The following is a 7,274-nucleotide window of genomic DNA, read 5'->3' on the forward strand; positions in this document are numbered from 1 at the left end:
CCGCTCCCCGCAGCCCAGCGCTCCCCGCTGACCCCCCGCCCCGCTCCCCGCAGCCCAGCGCTCCCTGCTGACCCCCCGCCCTGCTCCCTGCGGCCCAGGGACCCCCGCTGACCCCTTGCCCCGCTCCCTGCGGCCCAGCGCTCCCCGCTGACCCCCCGCCCCGCTCCCTGCGGCCCAGCGCTCCCCGCTGACCCCCCGCCCTGCTCCCCGCAGCCCAGGGCCCCCCGCCGACCCCCCGGCCCGCTCCCTGCAGCCCAGCGCTCCCTGCCGACCCCCCGCCCCACTCTCCGCACCCCAGAGCTCCCCGCTGACCCCCCACCCCGCTCCCCACAACCCAGGGCCCCCCAATGACCCCCCGCCCCGCTCCCCACACGCCAGGGCCCCCCACTGACCCCTTGACCTGCTCCCTGCAGCCCAGGGCCCCCTGCCGACCCCTTGCCCTGCTCCCCGCAGCCGGGGTCAGAGTGACCAGGCAGCTCCGGCTGGGACTGGTTGAACCGGGATCGAATTCCCACGGAGCCGGACTTGGGGAGAACAATGGAGGGAAACGGGAGCCCAGCCCAGCTTGGGGGGAAACCGACCTGGCCCAGAACAACCCTCTCTTTGCAGAGACAGACTCTGGGGAGTGTGTGTGTGTGTGGGGGGGGGGATGAGCCAGGATGCCTGGGTTCTTGCCTGGCTCTGGGAGGGGAGTGGGGTCTAGTGGTTAGAGGGCGGGGGGCTGGGAGCCAGGACTCCTGGGTTCTCTCCTCAGTTCCCTGCCTGGCCTAGTGCACCTCCCTATCCCATCCCATCTTTGCTTTGGTGGGCCCAGGGAGGGAGGCCCAGTTCTGCTCCGCTCCCCATCCCCGGGCCTGAGCCTGGCCTGTATTAACCTTTTCACTCCCCCGACCCCCATGCTGCAGAGGGCCCCCCCAACTGGCCATTAACCCCACAGCCAGGACTCCTGGGTTCTCTCCCAGCTCTGATACCGGAGCGGGGTGGGGTCTAGTGGTTTTGGAGCAGAGGGTGGGGCTGGGTGCTAGGACGCCTGGGTTCTACGCTGTTGTCTTGCAGAGGGATTGCTTCAGCTCAGTCTGCGACACCTACGAGCCGGGTGGGGGAAGGAGCCAGAACGGGCTGGGTGGCAAAGGTGGCTGCAGGGCGGGTCTGGCTGGCTCGGGAGTTTACATCCAGGTGTGGCAGGTTCAAAGCTACGTCAGCTGGAGCTGACCTGGGTGTGGAGCTCGGGTGTGTTTGTTCTGGGGGCCCGGGCACTGTTTTAGCAACACCTTTGGGCAGGGAACCTATTCACTGTGCAGGGCAGGGAGCCAGGACTCCTGGGTTCTCTCCCAGCGCTGGCAGGGGAGTGGTCTCTAGTGGTTAGAGCTGGGGGGCTGGGAGCCAGGACTCCTGGGTTCTCTCCCTGGCTCTGGAGGAGGGGAGTGGGGTCTCATGGTTAGAGCAGCAGGCCTGGGAGCCAGGACTCCGGGGTTCTCTCCTTGGCTCTGGAAAGGGAGTGGAGTCTAGTGGTTAGAGCAGGGGGGCTGGGAGCCAGGACACCTGGGTTCTCTCCCTGGCTCTGGAGGAGGGGAGTGGGGTCTCGTGGTTAGAGCAGCGGGGCTGGCAGCCAGGACTCCGGGGTTCTCTCCCAGCGCTGGCAGGGGAGTGGGCTCTAGTGGTTAGAGCTGGGGGGCTGGGAGCCAGGACTCCTGGGTTCTCTCCCTGGCTCTGGAGGAGGGGAGTGGGGTCTCATGGTTAGAGCAGCAGGCCTGGGAGCCAGGACTCCGGCGTTCTCTCCTTGGCTCTGGAAGGGGAGTGGGCTCTAGTGGTTAGAGCTGGGGGGCTGGGAGCCAGGACTCCTGGGTTCTCTCCCTGGCTCTGGAGGAGGGGAGTGGGGTCTCGTAGTTAGAGCAGCGGGGCTGGCAGCCAGGACTCCGGGGTTCTCTCCCAGCTCTGGGAGGGGAATACATGGGAGCCAGGGCTCCTGGGTGTGACGGTGGCCAACCAGGTGCCCGCTTTTCCCAAGGCTTTAGGCCTCAGTTGATCACTGACCCATTCACTGCTTGAAACCCGGCTGTTTCCCCTGGGCCTTGGCCCGATTAAGGTGGGTCCTGGACTTCTCCCAGCGTGTTTAGATGCTACGAAACGCTGCTTCGCTGCGGCCCGTCTCCCCTGCTGGCCCGGGGCTACCTCCGTGTCTGCTCCCTCCGTGAGAAATCCTGGGTTCTGAAACCATGTGCAAGTGGTCTCGGCCCCCAGCCTGCAATTCAGGAAGAAAGCCATAAAAGCCCGGGGCCCGAGAATGGCCGATCCTTCGCTCGCTGCTCTTTGGACTCTTGCAGGAGCCAGATGCCGAGACCCCCGGCGTCCCCCTGACGGACGCTCAGGGCTGCCCCCTTGCTGCGAGACTGTCCCCTTTGGGAACCACGGACGTACGCAGTGGGGTGGACACGGCCCCGGCTTGAAGCAGCCAATAACTCCTTTCCTTGTCCTCCTCGTTACATCTGCAGGGAGTTTGCGAGCGGCCGGGCTGCCCACTCTGGCTTCGTGTCAAACCGCCCCGGGCTCAGGGCCTGATCTCTCGGGACAGGGAGCGACCTGAATATTTTGGGCTCGTTGGGGCAAGTGACTGTGGATCACTTAGTCCAGCTTGCCCAGCCGGGCCGGAGCACCCCTGGGGACGCCCGGGTCCTTCGTGGTTAGTGAGCCAGGAGTTCGCCCTTGGTATTGGGCAGGGGGAGTTGAAGCCTAAGAGACACCCCTGGGTTTGGGGGTCTCTGCCCCACTTCTTGGCCCTGGGCGGCCTCATCCTATTAGGGCCCAGCCTCCCTCGCTTCAGAATCAAGCCTGGAACCACTCAATGTTCATTCCTTTCAGCGCCGGTTTCTCCACGGCCCAGCCAGCCAAAGGGGGATATTTCCTTAGCGGAGCATGTAAACTCACCGGGGTTAGGGCAGGCTCAGGCTCCGTGTTCTGGGTTTGGTCAGCACCCAGCACGATCTGGGAGCAAGACCAGGACTGTCGTATCACACTGAACAACATCCAGCTGGCGGGGAGCTACTGCCCTACTCCACTTATGTTGATCAGGGGTGTGGAAGGGCGTCCGTACGAGGAGAGATTAATAAGACGGGGACTTTTCAGCTTGGAAATGAGATGCCTAAAGGGGGATACGACAGAGGTCTATCATGACGTGTGTGTAGAAAGTAAATGAGGGCGTGTTTTTTACTCCTGATAACACAAGAACGAGAGGTCACCCAATGAAATGAACAGGCAGCAGGTTTAAAACAAACAAAAGGAAGTTTCTTCACACAACGCACGGTCAACCTGTGGAACTCCTTGCTGGAAGAAGTTGCGAAGGCCAAGACTGTAACTGGGTTCAAAAAAGCAGTAGATAAGTTCATGGAGGATGGGTCCATCAATGGCTATTAGCCAGGCTGGGCGGGGATGGTGTCCCTAGCCTCTGTTTGCCAGAAGCTGGGAATGGATGACGGGATGGATCACATGATGATTCTCTGTCCTGTTCATTCCTCTGGGGTACCTGGCATTGGCCACTGTCGGCAGACAGGATACCGGGCTGGATGGACCTTTGGTCTGACCCACTCTGGCCATTCTCATGTGCACCTATGAAGTTCTGGGTGCAGAGCAAAGCCACGAAATTCCAGGGCTGCAGAGGGCACCTGCAGCAGGCAAGGGGTTTAGCTGACCCAAGAGGCAATTTTATACCATGCATAAACACCTGCAGGGGGGAGAAAATATCCCGGCTCAAAGGGCTCTTCTTCCTTGCCGTGAAAAGCAGGGCCCAGCCCCAGCCCAACTCCAAGTCAGGCACCGGTTTTGCGTAGCGCCCGGCTGCCCCGCTGGTGGACTCAGAGTCAGCCCAGGGGCCTGCCCCGGGGGAGAGCCGTTTGTCAGACTTGCCTGCTGCTGCGAGAAGTTGCTGTGATGCGTTTATGAGCCTGCCCCGTGCCTCAGTTTCCCTCTCGGCTTTGCACGGTGGTTAACGCAGCGGCGGAAAGGGAGCCAGCCGGCCCACATGTGATGCCTGGCCGGCTGGGAGCAACAAAGAATGAAGTGACACCCCCACAACTTGAAGAAGTGGAGCCGCCGGGGGGAGGAAAGGGGTAAAGGCCCAACCCCTAGGGAGCCATGAGACATTTCAGGGGGCCATATGGGGGTGTAACAGTCCTAGAAATGTCAGGCCAGGAGGGAGCACGATGGGAGGATGCGCCAAGGCAGGGCCATGTAAACCCGTATCCTCCCGACAGGCGCGGGTCCAACCTGTTCTGAAAACCCTCCTGCGCCGGAGATGCCAGGTAAGCTGGGCCGGAACGTCGGTCCGAATATCGCCCTGGCTGCAAACTCCTGCTTCCTTCTTCTCCGCCCCCGGCTGGACGCGGGGAACAATCGTCGTTCTCCTGCCAACCTCAGAGCCCCACTGGCTGTTCCCACCTCTGCCCCTCAGCCTCCTCCAGCTCCGGGCCCGAGTCTTTCAAGCGGTCAGTGGCCGGGGGTGGGGGGGGTTGTCGGTTTTTCCGGGGAAGACATCAGCAACCGTCACTTGCGCCAGCGAAAAAATACTGCCAAGGGGTTGGGGACATTTCCCGAGAAGCGGAGACGGAAAATGGCAGCTGGGGAGGGTGGTGATCTGGCTTTGAATCATTATAGAGCTTTCAGCCTCTCACCCCCTCCATTAAATAATGATTGCGTGCGCCTCCCCCCCATTCACACACACACCCGGACTCCTGGGTTTTCTCCCCAGACCTGGGTGGAGAGTGGGGTTTAGTGGTCAGAGCAGGGCCTGGGAGCCAGGACTCCAGGGTTCTCTCCCCAGACCTGGGTGGAGTGGGGTCTAATGGTTAGAGCAGGGGGGCTGGGAGCCAGGACTCCTGGGTTCTCTCCCTGGCTCGGGGGAGTGGTAGATTAAGATGGGGTGGGGACCAGAATGGCCTCCGGCATGTGGATACATCTCTCTTACCCCAGCGGTGCCAGCTGCTCCAGTGCCCATGGGCGCTCCTCTATGCCCCAATGTACCAGCAAGGGTTATATGCCCCGTGGGTCCGTGGGGGGAGCGCTCGGAGCGGCCCCACGCCAATCCCCGGTGTGTCCCCCCCATCTTTGAAGTGGTGGGCGCTGTGGAACAGACTCATTTCAAAGGCCTCAGTGTCAGACCCCCAAACTGGGGTAAAGAAGCAGCCTGCTCTGAGAGACTCATTGGGGAACAGAGCCCCACACATCTTGTGCTAGGCCCCCACATGGAAGCCCCCCGAGTGGGCCCAGAAGCCTGTTTTCTCTGGGACACTTTCGTCCTGAACAACCAGGCCTGGCCACGTGGCCCCGGCTGCTGGAATCCACCCACCACAGCAGTCTCTCAAGGAAGCCACAGAGGGGTGCAGCACCCCCCAGGATCTGTGCCACCCCGTTATTCACACATCCAGCCCCCGCCCCGGTTAACCGAGCCCTTTAAAAAAAAAAAAAAAAAACACCAGCAGGGAGGGGGGCGGGCTTTAAAATATTTTTTTTTTTTTACGCTTTCATTTTTGTAAGATTTTTTTTTTTCTATCCCTGTGCTTTAAAGATCTGCAGCCAGGCTGCTAAAATAAACAAATACAATATATAGAATTTCCTTTACCGTATTGCACACGTTGTATCTTTCTGGGGGGGGCGCCGTATAGAAAATACTTTCCTTTATATACAGATATGTTCACAGGGGTGTCATGGGGGGGAGCGATTGCATGGCATATAAATGGGGGGGACCCCTCTGCAAACTTCATGGGGATTTTCATTTTGCTGAGGGATGGGGGGGGCGGGGGGAGATGGTTGCATCTGCAGATGCCAGCTGAATCTGGGGGAGTGTTTTTTGCTGAGGGGGGAAATCAGTTGCATGGCACAGAATTTAGGGGTCCCCCCTGGGTATTGGGGGGATTTTGAACTGAGGGAGAGAATAATGGCTTGGAAATTTGAAGTTCCCCTACAAATGTCAGGGAGACATTTCAGCAGGAGGTGTGGTATGGCACAGAAATTTGGGGTCCCCCCTCAAACTGTGGGGGGGACACTTTCCCGGAGGCCATGCTCTGGGGCCAAATGGACACAAATCCATTTGCATGGCAGGTTTTAAAGGGAGCCTGAACCCTGCTTTTTTTGCACTTGCATCTGTCCAAAGCACCCCCCCACCCCCTTTTCAAGGGGTGGACGAGCAGTGCTTGGGGTCCATTAAGGGGTCAGAAAACTGGGATCTGACCCCCCCCCACACACACAGCACATTGGGGGGGCCTGAAGCAGCGTTCTGAGATCCAGGCCCCCCCAAACACACTGGGGGGGCAGCAGATCTGCAATGCCCTTTGTCTTACCTGAACCCCATAATCCTGGGGGCACCCCCAGCTGGGTTTGCGATAGAGGCAAGTTTGGCAAAGTCAGGAACCCCCATTCGTTTCGTGTGTCCAGGGGGGGGACATTAGGGAGCTGGGGGGCACCCCCCTCACTTTGGTCATGTGGTTATTGGGTGCCTGCTCCCCCAAATCTACAATGGAAGAAGCCCTTACGAGGAAGAATTGGGAGGCACCACCCCCCTGCCATCGACAGGCTTTGGCCCAGATACTGCAAAGGGGAGGGGAGGGGGAGTGACTAAAGTCCCGCCCCCTTTTAACACTAAGATTCCGAGGGGGTGGAGCCGAGACAGGAATGTGGGGCAGCACAGAAGATGGGCCCCGCCTCCTTTGGACCTAAGCAGCGCACACTGGAGATGCCCCAATGGGGCTGTTTATTTGGGGGTCACCCTGAATCCGCTGCTGGGCTCCTCTGGGGCCTGACCCTATAGTAGCCCTCCCCGGAATCCCCCGTTTGTCCCCAAGGGCCCCCCCCAATAATGGCATAGCCCCCCTTCCTGCTGCCCCCAACCCTCGCCTGTGTGCCAGCCCCCCCACTTACTGCCACTTGGGGGGAGCATGGCACAATGCTCCCATGGGGCAGGCAGGTGAGAGATCCTTGGCAGCTCCTTGGCATCCATAGGGGGGTGCTGTGGGGCAGAATCAAAGCTGCCAGGTGGCAAGGGAGTTAATGTTCTGGGATTTGTTTAGCTGGGGTGGTGGGGGGGGGATTGAAGGGGCCTTAAAAAGTGGGGGGGCCTTGGAGTACCCCCATCTTCGCTAACACCCCCATGATAAATGGGGCAGGAATCTGCCCCCCCCCCCGCTACTGACAATGAGCATCACTTAACAAGTAGCAGGAATTGTAAAGAGCCACAAATAATAAATATTTGTCCCGGGGGCGGAGGCTGGATTTTGTTGTTGGGTTTT

The sequence above is a fragment of the Dermochelys coriacea genome, chromosome 23 (genome assembly GCF_009764565.3).
Source record: "Dermochelys coriacea isolate rDerCor1 chromosome 23, rDerCor1.pri.v4, whole genome shotgun sequence".
NCBI lineage: Eukaryota > Metazoa > Chordata > Testudines > Dermochelyidae > Dermochelys > Dermochelys coriacea.